The sequence below is a fragment of the Sminthopsis crassicaudata genome, chromosome 3 (assembly GCF_048593235.1).
Source record: "Sminthopsis crassicaudata isolate SCR6 chromosome 3, ASM4859323v1, whole genome shotgun sequence".
Classification (NCBI taxonomy): domain Eukaryota; kingdom Metazoa; phylum Chordata; class Mammalia; order Dasyuromorphia; family Dasyuridae; genus Sminthopsis; species Sminthopsis crassicaudata.
In genome coordinates this window covers 176,413,937-176,431,519 of record NC_133619.1, presented here as the reverse complement: position 1 = coordinate 176,431,519, position 17,583 = coordinate 176,413,937, and the positions used below count along the sequence as shown (strand labels likewise).

At 34.4% G+C, this 17,583-nt stretch overlaps 1 protein-coding gene and 1 non-coding gene across 4 annotated transcripts in view; one reads left to right on the top strand and one right to left on the bottom strand.

Annotated features, from left to right (window-relative positions):
* Nucleotides 1–17,583, top strand: part of LIMS1 (LIM zinc finger domain containing 1) — a 200,385-nt gene that overhangs the window by 103,569 nt on the left and 79,233 nt on the right. The window lies entirely within an intron of this gene.
* LOC141565185 (U6 spliceosomal RNA) lies at nt 4,576–4,682 on the bottom strand. Its single transcript, XR_012488878.1, has one exon. It is a non-coding gene; the product is annotated as a U6 spliceosomal RNA (small nuclear RNA).

Here is a 17,583-nt window from a genome sequence, read left to right as displayed (position 1 = left end):
AGTCTTATAACTGAGATGTGGTTTTTTTTAATCTCTCAGACTCAGATGTGTTTCATTCTGATCTTTATCCTTTACCAACAGCTTACTTCTAATAACTTTCTGATTCAGTATTCTTCCACTGAATAACTTATATGCTCTTCCCCACCTTTGTGGAGGCTTATTTAAAAAAGGCTTATTCATGCTTTTTGTTTGTATACCACATTCCTTTCCCTGTGTATCTCCTCTCAATGAACTCTCCCTTGTATCATGGAAGAAAAAAAGCCCAACAATTAAATAAAATCAATCAACTGTAAGTCAGTAAGCACTTATTCAGCATTTCCTATGTGCCAAGCAGACTGTGTGCTGAACACTAATGAAATGCCTCCAAGGAGCTCATAAGACTGTTATTCCTGACAATCTGTTGCATCCATAGATTTCTTTCTCTCCTTTTCTAAACCAAGAGGAAGAAAGATATTTAATGAAACATTTTAAAATCCCTTCTATGTAGGGGCATCATAGAAATGATATAAAGACTAAAAAAATATAAAGCAAGTAAGCTTCCCAGCTCTCATAAATAAATACAAAGTAGTGTGTATGTGTGTGTATACATACACATATGAACATATATATTAATATATACAAAAGAACGTATTTTACATATACAAAGTATAATTTACAAAAGTAACTAGTGAAACTGGAAGTAAGAATTTATCTAGTAACAACTGGGTAGTATAGTGGATAGAGTTCCAGGCCTGGAGTCAGGAAGGGTCATCTTCCTGAATTCAAATTTAGCCCTAGACATTTATTAGCTATGCGACTCTGGGCAAGTTATTTAACCCAATTTGTCTCAGTTTCCTCATTTGTAAAATGAGCTGGAAAAGGAAGTGGCAAACTATTGTCTTTGCTAAGAACATCTCAAATGAAGGATTAGAAGGGATTAAAATTGACTGAATAACATCAATAATGGAGATGCTCCCTAGACTGAATCTCGAAGGGAGTTAGATTCTGAAAGATATAAGTGAGGAGAGAAGGAATTCCAAATATCTGGGAGGGCCTTGACAAAAGTTTGGAGATAAGAGAAACTTTTATGTAGGAGGCCAGCAAACCGGTCCTTTGGGTAGTAATTTCTATGTTAGTAGTTATGGAAAGGTTGTTTAGAGCAATGGGCAGAACACTGGACTTGAAATCAGGAAGACCTGTTCAGACCCTGTGTAAGCTAATTACTAGATGAATGTGACCCTGGGCAAGTCACTTAATTTCTCTGTGCCTTAATTTTCTGATTAGTAAAATGAAACAGCTGGATTCATTGGCCTTTGAAGCCTCTTTCAAATGCAAATCTATAATTCTGTGAAACTTAGTAGACCTCAGATATGTGCCTGGGAGTTGGAACAGACAACCCAGAATTCCTCAGGTTCTTGTGATAAATATTAATAGCTCTTGAAGGAGTTGGGGGGGGGGGGGGAATCAAGGACAGCTATGCAGGAGAAACTAGTATCTAGAGAAAGGGAACCTCATGAAGGATATATGAACCAGGAGTGTATTAGTAAGAGAAATTCAAATTATTATATCTGAAGGGATAGTTTTCTGAAAATTGATGACTTAAACCACATGGCAAAAAGAACATTTGAAAAGTTTAAAAATTTAAAAAACTATGATCTTCTAAGAATGATTGAAATTGTAACGTTCTAGAAACACCAGAGAGCAAATTGCAATGTTGAGTTTTTCATTGAGACTATCAGATAGCATTTATAAAAAGCATATCCTCTGTCTAGTTTTTTCAGTGGCTGTATGACAGTGTCCTAGCCCATTATTACAAAATAAGTGTTTAAGTAGTGACTAGTAGTTAATTATTATGTTGGACAAAAGAAATATAGAATAAGATCACAGTGAAGGATTTATGAGGCTTAATGATGATTTTGTGGATTGCTTAAGTATGGAATAAAGCTGAACATGCAAAAAAACCCAAAATCACTTGACCTTGCATGCATGATGTTGCTTGAGCCTCACAATAACTATGTAAGACAAGTAGTACCAGTCTTGTTATTTCCATTTAATAGAATGGGGCTCAGAGGAGCAAAACAATTACTACCAACTAAATTCTAACCCAAGTTTTCCTTATTCCAAGTCTAGTGGTCCCCACGGCATGCTTTACAATCTCCCACATAAATAGTAACCTGGATTATGGAAATATTAGTCCCCATCTGATCCTACTAGTGTCTTTGTGCTATACTCCTGATAACACCTTCATTGAGAATTTTAATTATCCACTTCAATTTAATTGATATAATTTTAATTATCCAGTTCAAAAATACTTTCCTCCTATTTTATGAGTCTATATTCAGTAGGATAATTGATAATATGATTATTAATAGCATTTATATAGTGCTTAAAGATTTTCACAGCACTTTATATTTGTCATTATTATAATTCCTATTTTACAGATGAGGAAACAAGACATGGAATAATTTAAGTGACTTGTCTAGAGTCATACAGGTAGGGACTATCTGAGACAAGGCTCAAACTCAGGTTTTCCCACCTTCAAGTCCTAGACTCTGTCCACTTCACCATTTTGTACACTAGGGAGCTAAATGTTAGACAAAGGAAAAAAAAAGAACAAGCATTTATTTAGTGCTAACCACATGCCAGGGTCTGCGCTAAGCACTTTTACAAATATTATGTCATTTGATCATATTATGAAAGTAATTGTGGAAGTATCACAGAAGATGGGGATAATTGTAAAAGTTATTTGTTGTTTGTTCATCTATTTATTTATTTTATTGATAATGATTTTTCCTAAGTCAGATCTCCTTAAGTTGCTTCACAATTTAAAAGTGGGAAAAGTTTGGACCTTTAAAGGATTCAGAAGAGAAATATAAACATAGTAGTAAAGAACTGGAAATTGTGTAGATGCCCATCATTTATGGTATATGAAGTTAATGGAATATTATTGTTCTATAAAAAAATGACAAGTAAGCTGATTTCAGAAAAGCCTGGAAAGACTTACATAGCCAAACTAGGAGAGCATTATACACAGCAACAACAAAATTATGTGACAATCAATTGTGATGAACATGGTTCTTTTCAACAATGAAGTGATTCAAGGCAATTCCAATAGAGTTGTATTGGAAAGAGTCATCCACATCCTGAGAGAGAAGTATGGAAATTTAATTAGATCAAAGCATAGTATTTTCACCTTTTTTTTTTTTTTTTTTGGTTGTGGTGTGTGTTTGCTTATTTTTTTTCCCTTTTTTTGTGTATGTTTTTTCCTCTTTTGATCTGATTTTTCTTGCACGTCAAATATGAAAAATGTTTAGAAGAATTACACATAGGTCTAGGAGAGGAGGAGAGAAGGAAGGAAGAAAAATTTGGAACACAGAATTTTGCAAAGGTGAATGTTAAACTTTACATGAATTTGGAAAAATAAAAATCTGTTATAAAAGAAAGAAAAGAAGTCCTTATTGTTGTTCAGTCCTTTTCATTCATAACTGATTCTTTGTACACCAATTTGGGATATATATTTTTTTTTACAAAGATATTGTTATTTTACTGCTACTTTCTTCTTCAGTTCCATTTGGCAATGAGGAAACTGAGGCAAACAGGGTTAAGGGACTTGTCTAGTGTGCAACTACACAACTAGTGAATTCCTAAGGATGTATTTGAACTCATGACTGAATCTTGTTGATTCCAAACCCAGTGCTCTATCCACTATACCACCCAGCTGTCTCAGCAGGCTGTTAGAGGGGGAAGGGAAAAAGTGGTGAAATAGAAAGAATGTTAGATGAAGACTCCAAAGTCTTGGGTTCAGATTTCAGCTCTGATATTTTGATCTCTTTGACCTCTGGGTCACAGTTTTACTCTTTTGTAAAAAAGAGGAGACTGAACTAGATGATCTCTAAGAACCCCTTAATGGTACCAAATCTGGGGTCCTAATTGTCCTGCCTGCACCTTTCTACCCAGAAAACAGTTAGTTTGCTCTTATGTTTATCTCATATTCTTTACTAACTTTGTCTTTAATGCATTATTTGCCCAAAGACTATGAGTAAAATAGCTATTTGCAAGTCTCTTCCTCCAAAAAATTCATGTGCCATATAAATACTTGTTGGTATAATATCAATAATACTGCTTTCCAAAGTTGTGCATCTCTGTGACTTCTGCTGCTTCTTTTAGCTGGCATTACCTTTATAGTTGCCATGGAAGCACTTTGAAAAGGACAATTAATTTAGGAGTCAACATGTGGCCTGGGTAGTTAGAATTCTTGGAAACATTTATGAATATTCAGATACAACCTCCAAAGATACTATGAAGTGTGGTTATCTAAATCCAGCCAGATGACCTGCAGAAAAACCAAGATTTCCGTTAATTTGAAGGTTATCAGTTTAGCTACTTTTCTTTCACTGTATATCATTATGAAAAAGTTAGCCAAAGATATGTATTATTAAAATTCTCCATTAGACAGAAATGTTCAAAAATGCCTTTGTTTCTTTAACTTAAATAACACAAAAAATCTGAATGCACTGTTATTTTAATTATATCTTATTTGTTTGCAAATGAAGAGTCATTTTATCTCCCTCCTATCTCTTCTCTGCTTCATTAAGAAAACAAGAAAAGTAATTCTCACAATTGGTTGTCATCCTTGTGCAGAAACCATGCTAATCTTTGCTGCATCATTCTAATTTTGATATATATGCTGACTAAGTTAACAATTAAATATACTTATTTATAACATATGTTAGGAAGAAGAGAAAAAGCAAATGGGAACTAAATTGCCATTTAGGCCTGGACCTAATGTCAATTTGGAAGGGCAAAAACAAGTGCCAAATGGGAATGGCATTGATTTACAATCTGCTTATGTGGTCTGTCTATGGAGCTACCCAATGGACGAGAGAGAGAAGAGAGAGAAGAGAGAGAGGAGAGAGAGAGAGGAGGGGGGGGGAGAGACCCGAAGAGAGAGAGAGAAACAGAAACTGAGAGAATGAGAAGAGCAGCAGCAGCAACAACAACAACCACAGGGAGTTGGGAATGAGGATGATTCTAAGCCCGAGATAAGGAACTGTGGAGTTTTAAAATCTCTCATTTGAAGAAGATCTTAGAAACATCATCCAATTCAGCCTCTATCTTATTTTTTTATTTTATTTTATTTTATTTTATTTTTTATTTTTTTTTGAGGTTGGGGTTAAATGACTTGCCCAGGGTCACACAGATAGGAAGTGTTAAGTGTCTGAGACCAGAATTAAACTCAGGTCCTCCTGAATTCAAGGCTGGTGCTCTATCCACTGCGCCACCTAGCTGCCCCTCAGCCTCTATCTTATTAAACAAGAATCCCTACAAAAATGATGATGGCTAAGCATACATATAGTGCTTTAAAATTTGCAAAGCTCTCATTATATTTTAACTCAGTTAATGCTACTATAGCAGGTAAGGGGAGTTATGGTAGGATTGCAAGTCGATGTTTTGGGAAGACCCCAAAATATATCAAGAAATCTTAGTTTTAGACTATTCTGTATATAACTACAAGTTATTTGTGCCTTTTTAATTGATTCCCTTATACAGAAAATTGAGGTGAGAAGAAACAATCTATATAAATGATCATTTATTAGCTCTTCTCTTATTTTGAATTTTTTTCCTTTTCTCCCCATATTGGAGAGCTTTATTTTTTGAATTTATTTATTTTTAATAATAACTTTTTTATTTTCTAAATATATGTATGCAAAGATCATTTTTAACATTTACTCTTATAAAACCTTGTGTTCCAATTTTTTTTCTCCCTCCCTTCGTCCTACTCCCTTCCCTAGATAGAAAGTAATCCCAATATATGTGTGCAATTCTTCTATACATGTTTCCACAATTATCATGCTGCATAAGAAAAATCAGATCAAAAAGAAAAAAAGAGAAAGAAAACAAAAAACAAATAAATAACAACACAAAAAAATGTTATGATCCACATTGAGTCCCAACTGTCCTCTGAAAATATGTTTAGAGAAATAAAGAAATAGTAAAACATTTCCTAAAGAGATCTCAGACCTGAGAAAGAAAATAAAAGGTTTGAAGTTTATAAAATGTGTGTCTTGTTTTCATTAGAAAGTAGGTAGAAAGAAAGACAAGGGGGCCTGGAAAGCTGAACTTTGGGTGTGACCAAAATGTCATCTGTTACAAATCCGAGATGACCAAAGGGTACTTTCCTAAATAAGAACAAGAGGCATCAAGATGCTATATTTCAATACTGGGTAACTTCATCTTCAATTAATTGAATTCATGAAATAATTAAATTAAATAATTAACTAAATAATTAGGCAGGAGAAACAAGCTAATTTGAGCTTTGCTGAAAGGAAAATTTGTATAGCAGATAGAAAGCCAGCATCAGGGGTTCAAATTCCTTATTTTACACGTAATATAACTGTGAAAGTCAATCTTTCATTCCAACACATTTGCAGAACAATGATAAACCTTCATTGATAGAGTTCCTGTATCCAACCCAATTAAATCATAGAAACTGAACCAAATAAGAAACTATAATTAAAAATAGCTTGTTAATAATGCAGTTTGGTGACATGGTAGATGGGTTGCTGGATTTAAAATCAGGAAATCTGAGTTCTAATCCTGCCTCTTATGCTTTTTAGCTGTATGACTTGATAAATTCTATCCTTTTCCTCCTCTTTCTCCTTATCACCATCACTATCATTTATCTAGTGTTTATTATATGACAGGCTTTTACAGTGATTATCTCCTTTGATTCTCAAAATTACTCTGGAAAGTAGATGCTATTATCTCCATTTCATAGGCAAGGAAATTAAGGCAAGGAAAGATACTTGCTCAAGATCACACAACTATTATTTGTCTGCTCAGATCTTCCTAACTCAAGGCTCTGTGTTCACTATATCAATTAGCTGTTCTCATCCTGTATCCCTCTTTTCATCTGTTAGATGGGGATAATGTCACTTACTGTTGTGGAGTTGTTGGGAAATCAAATGAGATTATAAATATGTATAAGCACCATCTTTTTTAAATGCTAACTACCTCCCAGTAGTAATTAGGACATGACTTTAGGCTTTTTCATGTCCTTATTTTGTGTTCCAAATATTTTTCTCTTTCCCTTCTCCTTTTCTCCTCTTCTAGATGGTAAGTTATCCAACATATGTTAAATAAGTGCAATTCTTCTATACATATTTTCTGTTTCTATCAAATGTCATTTTCTCTTAATGTGGCTCCTCTCACCAAGGACGAATATATTGTATCCTTCACCAGCTCAGATGTTATCCACATTTTACTTTGAGGTCAAACTCTCTTCTTTATTCTGTAGATTGTTTAATATCTTACTCAGTAAATTAATAATCTTTGTTTGGTTAGAAGGGAATTATTATTGACTATGTAATCCTTTTTTATTGTCTTCTCCTTTGTTACACTTAAGTTCTTCTACTTGCTGTGTATTTCTTTGTTGTGACTCTACAGAATAATTCAAAAAGTAAAATTATATCATTTTCTTGTGAAATCTGGGTTAACTCCTATTAACAACTAAATCCAACATATGGACTATACCATTCTTTTGAAATTTTGTTCAATTGGATGTTCTTTAGCCGAAGTTTGAGAATACTTTTTTATAGATGTAACTGTTTGTTGTTATCAGAAATGACCTGTGCCTGAATTAGGGGAGCAAAGAGAAATAAAAAAGAAAACAAAACAAAACAAAGTTTCAGATTTCAGAAATGAAGCAATTTTTTTTACTGTTTCCATAGGAGTTGGTGAACATTTCAATGACCTGATGAGAAAAATTTTGGTATGAGAGGCACATTTTGACAGCTTAGTAGATCCAAAGTTCATGGCTTGTAGTGCCAAATTGAGGGAAGAGAGAAAAGGGCAGATTTTGAGTACATACCATTGAATTCCAGGAAAGGGAGAGGAACCATGTTTGTTGCCCACAGTACTCAGACAGAGTTGCTGATTCTCGTCTCTACTCGTCTTGGAATGTATGAAACAAGCTTTTATTTTCTCTTCTGTCATGCCCAAGAACTTTTTGATTTTTTAAAATAAAAGTTTATTTTAGGAAACATATCAAATATTTGGATATTATGAAGTGCATGGTAGGTGGGTAGAGCAAAATGGAATTAAATTTGGCAGCATTACAGGGATTCAATATGATATGTGCTTATCTGACTTTAAGCCAATTAACATGTGAAAATCTAGTTTTGAAAAAAATAATTGCATTAGGAAGCAATTATTCACTTAACAAGATGACTAAAAATAAAATACCTTTGGTCAAAGAACTTCCTTGATGAACTTTACATGATGCAATTTACAGAAATGAAATTTAGCCATATCTTTTCTGGCATACATCTGTGCCCTAAAATGCAGCATACCCAAAATTCCCTTCCATGGACTTGAGTATCATATGTTTAAAGACAGAAAAGGAATCTCAAGAGGTCATTGAGACTAATAATCCCCTTAGTTTACAGGTGGGGAAACTTGAGTCCCAGAAAAGTGAAATGACTTGCCTAGAGGTAGTGTTAAAGCCAAGATTTGAAAAGGAGATGCCTAGGATTCTAAATCCTATGCTCCAGGCTATTCCTTCTTTAAACCTGATGACTTGTGAAAAGGATTGATTGCCAAACCTTTAGAGCTGGGAATGGGTCTGATTATTGCTTCTTCTTTTTCTCTAGATTGGAATTTAGATTTGTAGCCAGAGTTCGTGGATTTAATTGTGATCTTGGATAAGTCAAGTTCTTCAGGCCTCAGTTTTATGTCTGTAAAATGTATGTTTTACTAAGGAGCTTTGAGGTCCCTTCTACGTCTAAATCTAAGATCTTAATACTATAAATTATTAAATACTTTATTTGTGTAAGATGTTAGCTATTATTTTAAAAAAACCACCACTGATATATCTTTATTGTAACTCAATATTGTAACTCAATATACTCATGTAGACATTTAGATATATATCAGTTTAAAGTTTGCAAAACCTTTTCTCCCTGGCTGTGCCCCATATCTGTAATGTTCTCCTTTTTCACCTTCTAACTGGTGTCCTTTAAGTCTAGATTAACATCCTACCTCCTACAGGAACCCTTTTCCAAAACCCTTTTTAATTCCAGTGCCTTCCTTCTGTCAATTATTTATTTATCCAGTATATAACTTGTCATATTTGTTTCTGTGTTCCAGTGCCTTCTTTCTGTCAATTATTTCTTATCTGTGTTGTTTCCCCTAATTAAATTGTAAACTCTTTGAAAGCAAGATCTGTCTTTTGCCTCTTTTTGTACTTAACTTGTTTGCATGTTGTCTCCCCCATTAAACTTCCTAAAATCAAGAGTTGTGTTTTGCTTCTTTTTGTATCCCCAAGAATTAGCACTATGCTTGGCAACCTTAGCACTTAAGAAATGTTTATTGAATTGAATGTATATTTCATTTGAACTTCAAAACAACTTTTTGAAATAGGTATTATTACCTACATTATCTGCAAATATGGAAACTGAGGTGTAGGGAAGTTAAGAGAGGTAGTATTTGGAATAAGACCTTCCTGGCTCAAAGAACAATCCTTTATTCATGATTCTGCAATACTACCTCTTTATTTTTTATGGTGCTTAGGGTTCATAATTTGATGAGGAAATATAGCAACTTTCTGCAATCAGCTTCTTTTTAGATTTGTTAGTTATGTATTATATAATGAACCATTCTTTTCATTCCCATCTTTTATTGGCCATCCTTCAGTCGGAGGTCATGCAACATATACAATGGAACTTCACTACATTGGCACTTGAGCACATGGATTCAGATCCTTTCCTTCATTACTACCATTGTGGTTAGTTTCTTTCACTAATGAAATCATATGTCTGGACCCTACCCTCCTCTCCAAATTGTTCTAAACTGTTGTAGAGGGAAGACTGAGTGCTGAGCCTAAAGTGATTTAATTTCTTCTTTTTTTTTCTTTTTTCTGAGGCAGTTGGGATTAAGTGACTTGCCCAGGATCACACAGCTAAGAAATGTTAAGTTTCTGAAGTCAAATTTGAACTCAGTTCCTCCTTACGTCAGGGCTGGTACTCTATCCACTGCGCCATCTAAATGCCCTTTCTGTGTTCTTCCCTACCCTAATCTGTAAAACAAGAGATTGTACTAATTGATCCTTTTCCAGGTTGAAACTTAAGCTCATTTGATAAATATCATTTGTTCATCATTAGATAGCCATATTCCCCTCTGGTAATCATAATATAGTCTAATTTTAAGAACACAAAGAAAACTTTAGAGATAAACCGAGACAATGGCAACTCCAAGATGAAGTGACTTGAGGAAGGCATTGCTGATACATCAAACCTGTAATTGGATTATAATCCATGCCAGTAGTCTTTCCTCTTGTTCAATCATTTTCATTCATGGGATTTTCTTGGCAAAGATGTTGAAGTGGTTTGCCATTTCCTGCTCCACCTTATTTACAGTTGAGGAAACTGAGGCAAACTAGGTTAGATGATCTGCTTAAAGCCAGATTTGAATTTAGGAAGATAAATCTTCTTCACTTTAGGCTCAGCACTCAGTCTTCCCTCTACACCAGTTTTAAACAATTTGGGGAGGTGGGCAGGGTCCAGACATATGATTTCATTAGTGAAAGAAATTTCTGATGAGGAATCTACCAGTGCAGATTGGCAACTCCTCTGTAACCCTTAGTCTTATAGAATTACCTGGAGCTAAAAGGCTGAGTGATTTTCCTGGAGTCAAACAAGGTCAGCCTTCTGTAATCACCAGGTAACATATTCTGCCACCATGAATTTCTTTTCCTTTATCAGATTTAAGTCTAATGGACAATTTGGCCACTCAGTCTCTCTCTGAAAAGGAAAGTTTCTGGGTAGCTGGTATATTTTTGACATGTAATATTAATAATGTTTTTATTTAACATGTATTGATCAACCTGCCATTTAGGGCAGGGGATGCAAGGAAGGAGGGGGGAAAATTGGAACAAAAGGTTTTGCAATTGTCAATGCTAAAAAATTACCCATGCATTTATCCTGAAGTAAAACGCTATAACAAAAAATATATTAATAATGTTTTCTGATGAGTTTTTCAAGAGAATGTGGTGATTTGTTTGGTGACCTTTGGTTATAAGGTGAGACAACAATCCAAGCATTTTTGTTAATAAATCTGGTAGATGATACTAGTCAAATTGATGTGTCAGGAATATGATGAAGTGTGGTCATGGGTCCAATTGCATGCTTCAGAGGCACATCCCAGAGGAAACATCTTCCCATCTTGATGGCCTTCTTTTTATAGCTTTTCACAAAGAACATGTCTCCATGGCTTGCCCCTTTTTTTGTTGTTTGTTTCAAGAATTATGGTGATCTGTTCCCACATTCTTCACCCCATGAGTTTGAACTTGAACCCACACACAATAGTATGCCTTGTGGTTTGAACCTCTTTCTGCAAATCCGAAAAAAGCATGTTGGTTAATGCCTGTAACCAAGAAAACACAATCCACCCAAGGAGCCTTCACTTAGAACAGACACCTGGAGTTGGAGGTGTAGCTGTGCTCTTTAAAGGACTTTTAACTTGGTTGTATATTCATGTATATGTGGGTGTACATATTCCCACACATAAAAAAACATGTCTGAGCACAGAAAGGTTATTTGTGTTGTCCTGGAGAAATGTTTCCCCTGTCAATGATTTATTCTAGGTATACTATTTAAAGGTTTCACTTCTATCAAGCTCCGGGTCTTGGTTGCAAAATACAAAATCTATCCCTTGTTCTTTGTCATAAATGGAAATCAGTGACTTGGAAATACACAGGTACTCAGCCAACTCCCAGGCTTGCCTGAAGTTAGAGCTATGAAAGCTGGTGGCAATACTTTGTTAACAGCTGCTCTGGATCAAAAGTTTACCATCACCTTACTTAACAAATTATTTTGAAAACATTAACTGATCATTAAATACCACTAATTGCCAATTTGGGGAGTGTGATACATAATTATATTTGAAGTTTCTCCAGTGGTGCGTGAAGGACTTACTTGGAATAATACACTGAAAATTGAAGTTTAACAAGCTTAGGCAAAAACTAGGGCTGATTGTAGTTTGATACTTTCCTCATATGTGAAGTGTTGAGTTCATATATGGAAAATACTGTATAATTCCCTGCAAGCATGAAAAGTGCTTGAATTTTCACTTTTTTTTACTATAGGAGCCTTTTCTAAAAATCTATAGTGTATTTAAAAGTTTATATTATATGTAAATATTGTATTACATAAAGTATTGAATTACATATAAAATCTATGTTATGTGGTAGTAAATTCTTTAATGTGAATGCAAAAAAGCATACATATGAAATCATCAATTGAAGCTTAAAAATTATTTTCTAAAATTTCTCAAATGTATACTTTAAAATTTCTTAAATGAAGATTAGATCATTAGATAGAAGATTTAATCATTTTATAAAACCAGAACACCAGGAGGGCAGTGAGCTGGATCATACAGGGTAACAGGTTAGCAGAGCCTGGAATTCAGACCTCTAAATATACTTTTTCTTTCTATCACATTCCATGCCTTTAGCCTTCCAAATCAGTTGGGTATTTATTAAGTTAGGCCTTACTTATGCTGAGCATTATGTTATTTGCTTTGGAAGTTATAAAGAATTTAAAATAGATTGTCCCAAGGAATTCATAATTGATTGAACAGAACAAGGCTAATACTTGTTAAAAGTTTAAAAAAGAAATCCTAGACTATAGAATGTTGATTATATTTGCAATAGGAGTTCCCAGAAATAAGAAAATAGAATAGTGTAGTTTTTCTACTTTTTTCTGAAACCATTCCTTGATTTTTTCTTTTAGCACAATAATATTCTAACATAGTCTTATACTTCACCTTATTCGGTCATTCCCCAAATAATGGCTATCTTCTCTCTTTTCAATTATTTGCCACCACAGAAAGAACTACTAGAAGTGTGTGTGTGTGTGTGTGTGTGTGTGTGTGTGTGTGTGTGTGTGTGTGTGTGTGTGTGTGTGTGTCCTTTTGCTTTTGATCTTTTGGGAGCATAGCCCTAATACTTATATTGCTAGATCCCAAGGTATGCACAATTTTATAACCCATTAGGCGGAGTTCCAAATTGTTCTCTAGAATGTTTGGGCCAGTTCACAGATCTACCAGCGGTATAAAGTTAGTATTTTCTTATTACAGATATAAATCATTTTGGACTGATTAATTAGCATTAATACAAGTTACCAAACTACTTACACCCTTTGATCCAATAATCTTCCCACTGTTGAGTATATATCCCAAAAAAGCCAAAGATGGGAAGAGATATTTGATATATATGGCAAAATAGTCAATTTTTGTGGTACTAAAAAACCGGAATTAAAGGCATTAAAAAAAAAAAAAGTTACAGTAGAATGGAATCAGAAAGGGATTCTAGCATAGTGCCTAGTACATACTAAGTATTTAATAAATAAATCCTTGCTGATGTGACTTAAGAAGCTCTCCAGTCCAGGCTGCCTCCAGACAAGAACCTGTTTTGGCAAAAATAAGTAAACCCATTCTACTTTTGTATAGCTCTCATTATTAATAAGTTTTTTTCTTTGCATCCAGGATTAGATCTGCCTCTTTGCAGCTTTCATTAATCATAGTAAAATAGAAAAGAAAAAAAGCTTTAGTCTTATTCTTTTCTACATTTTTACTAACTTATAAGAATTAATTTAACTTAACCCTCATTTTATTCAAGACAATATTCATTTCTGGTCAGTGGACAAAGATATTTTTTGTTTTTGCATGTTTCTTTTGTAGTTTGGGGTCTGGTATTTTACATCATATTTATCAAGCAACATGTGCTTATCAAACAGATTGTATCCCACACAGTCACGTGTTTCCTGCCTTGTCATGGTTTAGCTATTGAGCAGTTTTTCTTCATTTGAAAACATTTTTTTTAATCTTGACCTGTCAATTTATTTATTTTTCATAAGAATCACTCATGCACCAGTTTTGTGTATGCATGCAGCTTACAGTGAATGCAGCTGATTTTCATTTTATTTAGCTAGCCATGAATCCTTTTTAAAATACCATAGTAAAATGTTTACTTCCTCTCAAAAAATCTATTTTATTTTCTAATATTTTTGTTTAAAGGCAGAATGGTGGAATGGAATGAGGGCTGGATTTGGAATCTACAGATTGGAGTTCATATCTCAGCTTTGGCCCCTCTTCTACCTATATGACTTTGGTCAAGTCACTTAACTTTTCTGCTCAGTTTCCTCAGTTTTAAAATGAATTGATTGATTTAGACCTCAGAGGTCTCTTCCATCTCTAAAACTGTGATTTATGAACCTAGAATGAGGGAGTCACATAAATTTGAAAACTATATGAATCCATCATCCTAGGTTAATAGAAGTTTGTAAACTTCACAGTCACTTTGCTTAAAAGTTTTCTCTGCGTTTTTGAAGTTTCTATAGGATCCTCATCATATGGCAAACAAAATCAGAGTTCATTGAAACTTTTACAAGGCTCATCATGATTTAATTGAGATTAGATTAGGTTTTAAATAATTTTTCTTTTTTCTCCTCTGCATCTTCAAAAACTTGTTAAACAAATATATATATATATATATATATATATATGTATGTATGTATGTATATATATTATATTTGGTTGGCAGGTATTCCAAATCAATTAAAAAACTTCTCTAAGGACACTGCCCTTCTTCATTAATACTGATATAATGCAAAGACATTGACCCATTAGTCAGAAGACCCATATTCTAGTCTTAGCTGACACCTAAAGCAGTTCTTAGGGGAAGTTTTATAGCTCTAGATGCTTACATGAATAAAACAGAGAAAAAGATCAATGAGTTGGGCATGCAACTAAAAAAAAAAAAATTTTAAAGCCCAATTAAATGCCAAATTAGAAATTTTGAAAATCAAAGGAGAGATCAAAGTCCACTCCAAATTCTGTCATCAAAAGTAGTAGGATTGGGATCAGGATGAATGTTAGACTTTTATAGAATAGTTATTCCCCATACCTTGTGATTTAAAGACAACAGGAAAAAAGCTTTTTAAAAAAGAATCTTCCTCTTCCATGACTTTAAATTTTATTAGTGAATTATTTGATTCAATTTCCATTCAGTAACATTGATCAAATGCTTGTACTATGTTAGAAATTGAGGGGGAAAAAACAGTTCCTATTCTCAAGGAACTTAAATGTTCCTATAAAAGTAAGGGGACAGGAGAGGAGAGGAGAATAGTGTGTACACAGATGAGTAAATGTGAAACACACAGCATTAGTGTAACCCATGTCCTAATGCTAAAAGCCCAAAGGATTCTGGACTGGAACTAATGTTGACCATCTGTTCCAAAGATGGTCAGTTTCTGTCTTTGACTTGTTACCTCTTCCCTGGAGTTTTGCTTTAGAGATATCTTCAAAATAAAACTTACCTATTGCTCATATTTAAGTTTCAAATGTAGGTAATAGTTTTCATTTTATACACTTAGTGCTAAAGAAGCATCTCCCCACCCACTCACACTTTAGCCCTGCATATTGTTTGAGTAACTTCAGTGCCTTTGCTCTCCAGTTAGAAAATTGAACAGAAATTATATGATTTGTCCTTTCTCAAGGAACGTGCTATATTAAGAAATCTTTCTCTTTTATAATTTTAATTTTTTTTACATAACAAAAATCTGTTCTCTCTCCTTCCCACTCCCATCCTTTCCCATTGTAAATGGAAAAACACACACACACACACACACACACACACACACACAAATGTTATAATCACAATATGATTTGTATTTGATTATGGACATGATAATAAAATTGGATTTTTTTTTTGGTAATAGCTTTTTATTTTTCAAAATACATACAAAGATAGTTTTCACCATTCACCCTTGCAAAACCTTGTGTTCCAAATTTTTCTTCCTCCCTTTCCACCTCCCTCCTCCCCTAGAAAGCAAGTCCTCCAATATAGATCAAACATATGCAGTTCTTCTAGCCATATTTCCATATTTATCATGTTGCACAAAAAAAATCAAATCAAGAAGGTGAAAGTACTATGTTGTGATCCACATTCAGTTTCCATAGTCTTCTCTCTGAATGCAGATGGCCTTCTCCATCACAAGTCTATTAGAAGTGAAGCCACTGGATTTTACTGAGTTATGTGGGTGATATGTCAAACCTGTCCTTTAGGAAAATGACCTTAGTAGCTGAAAGGATGAATTGTAGTGGGGAGAGAGTTGAAGTAAACAGAATCAACAGAAGGTATTAGCAAATGGTCCAGATGTAAAGGGATAGCGGCCTGCATTAAGCAGTGATGGTGCCAGAGGAGAGATGAGGGTGTATTGAAAAGATATTGGAGAGATGAAATTGACAAAATTTAGCAACAGATTGGATCTGGGAGAGTTAAGAACTGAAGATGACAACCACGTTATCAATTTGAGGAACTGGGAGGATGACGCCTTCATGAATAATAGAGAAGATGGAGAGGGAAGGAAGGAAGGAAGATACCAAGTTCAATTTTGACTCTGTTAAGCTTAAGATGTTTATTGGACATCCAATTTGATGTGTCTGAAAGGCAATTGGATATTGGAGGTCAACAGAGATTGGTTGGGCAGAAATAGATTTGAGAAATATCAGCATGGAAAATGGTCATCACATCCATAGGACCTGATGAGATCAAGAGAAGGCAGTCCAGGACAGAACACTCTGGGATCCTATAGTCACCAAAGGAGACTGAGAAGGAACAATCAAATCAGATAAAGAGAAATAGAACCGGAAGAGAGGTGTCCCCAAAACCTAAAGGGGGGGGGTAAGTGTGATAGTGGAGGAGGGGCAACTAGATAGTATAGAGCATCAGTCCAGAAGTCAGGAGGACCTGAGTTCAAATCCAGCCTCAGATACTTAACACTTCCTAGCTGTGTGACCTGGGTAAGTCACTTAACCCCAATTGCCTCAGGAAGAAGGAGGAGGAGGAGGAGGAGAAAAAAAGAAAAAAGGAGGACAAGGAGAAGGAGGAGGAAAGAAAAAAGAAGAAAGATACTAAGTAGAATTTTAAACATGTTTGGTTTAGGATGTCCTCTGGATATCCAATTTGAGATTTGTTTGTGTGTATATTGCATACATATATATTATACAAGTACATAAAAATATACATGCATTATATTACACATTATTTCATATACATACATATTATAATGTATCCATTTCATACATGGTGATGCAGTGGATAAAATGCAGGGCCAGGAATCAGCCTCATCTTCCTGAGCTCAAATCTAACCTCAGACACTTAATAACTGTGTGATCCTAAGCAAGTCACTTAACCGTGTTTACCCCAATTTCTTATCTGTAAAACGAGCTGGAGAAAGAAATGCCAACCACTCTATATTTGGCAAGAAAAGCCCAAATGACTCACAAGGAGTCAAACATGATTGAAAAATCACTGCATGTTGTAAAATATTAATTCTAGTAAAAGGACAGCTTGGAGTAATCAATAAATTCTCATGACTGTGGGGCCAGTCTTGAAGTCATCAAGATGGAGGTTCATGTTACCTTTCTCATACATAGTATCTTTGTGTTTTTGGGAAGATTGGCTTTTCTCAGTGTCCCCAGGCTATGCTTTAAGGAAGGAGTTACAGATCTTCATAAGGCAAAAGGAGTTTCCCTACATTTTTG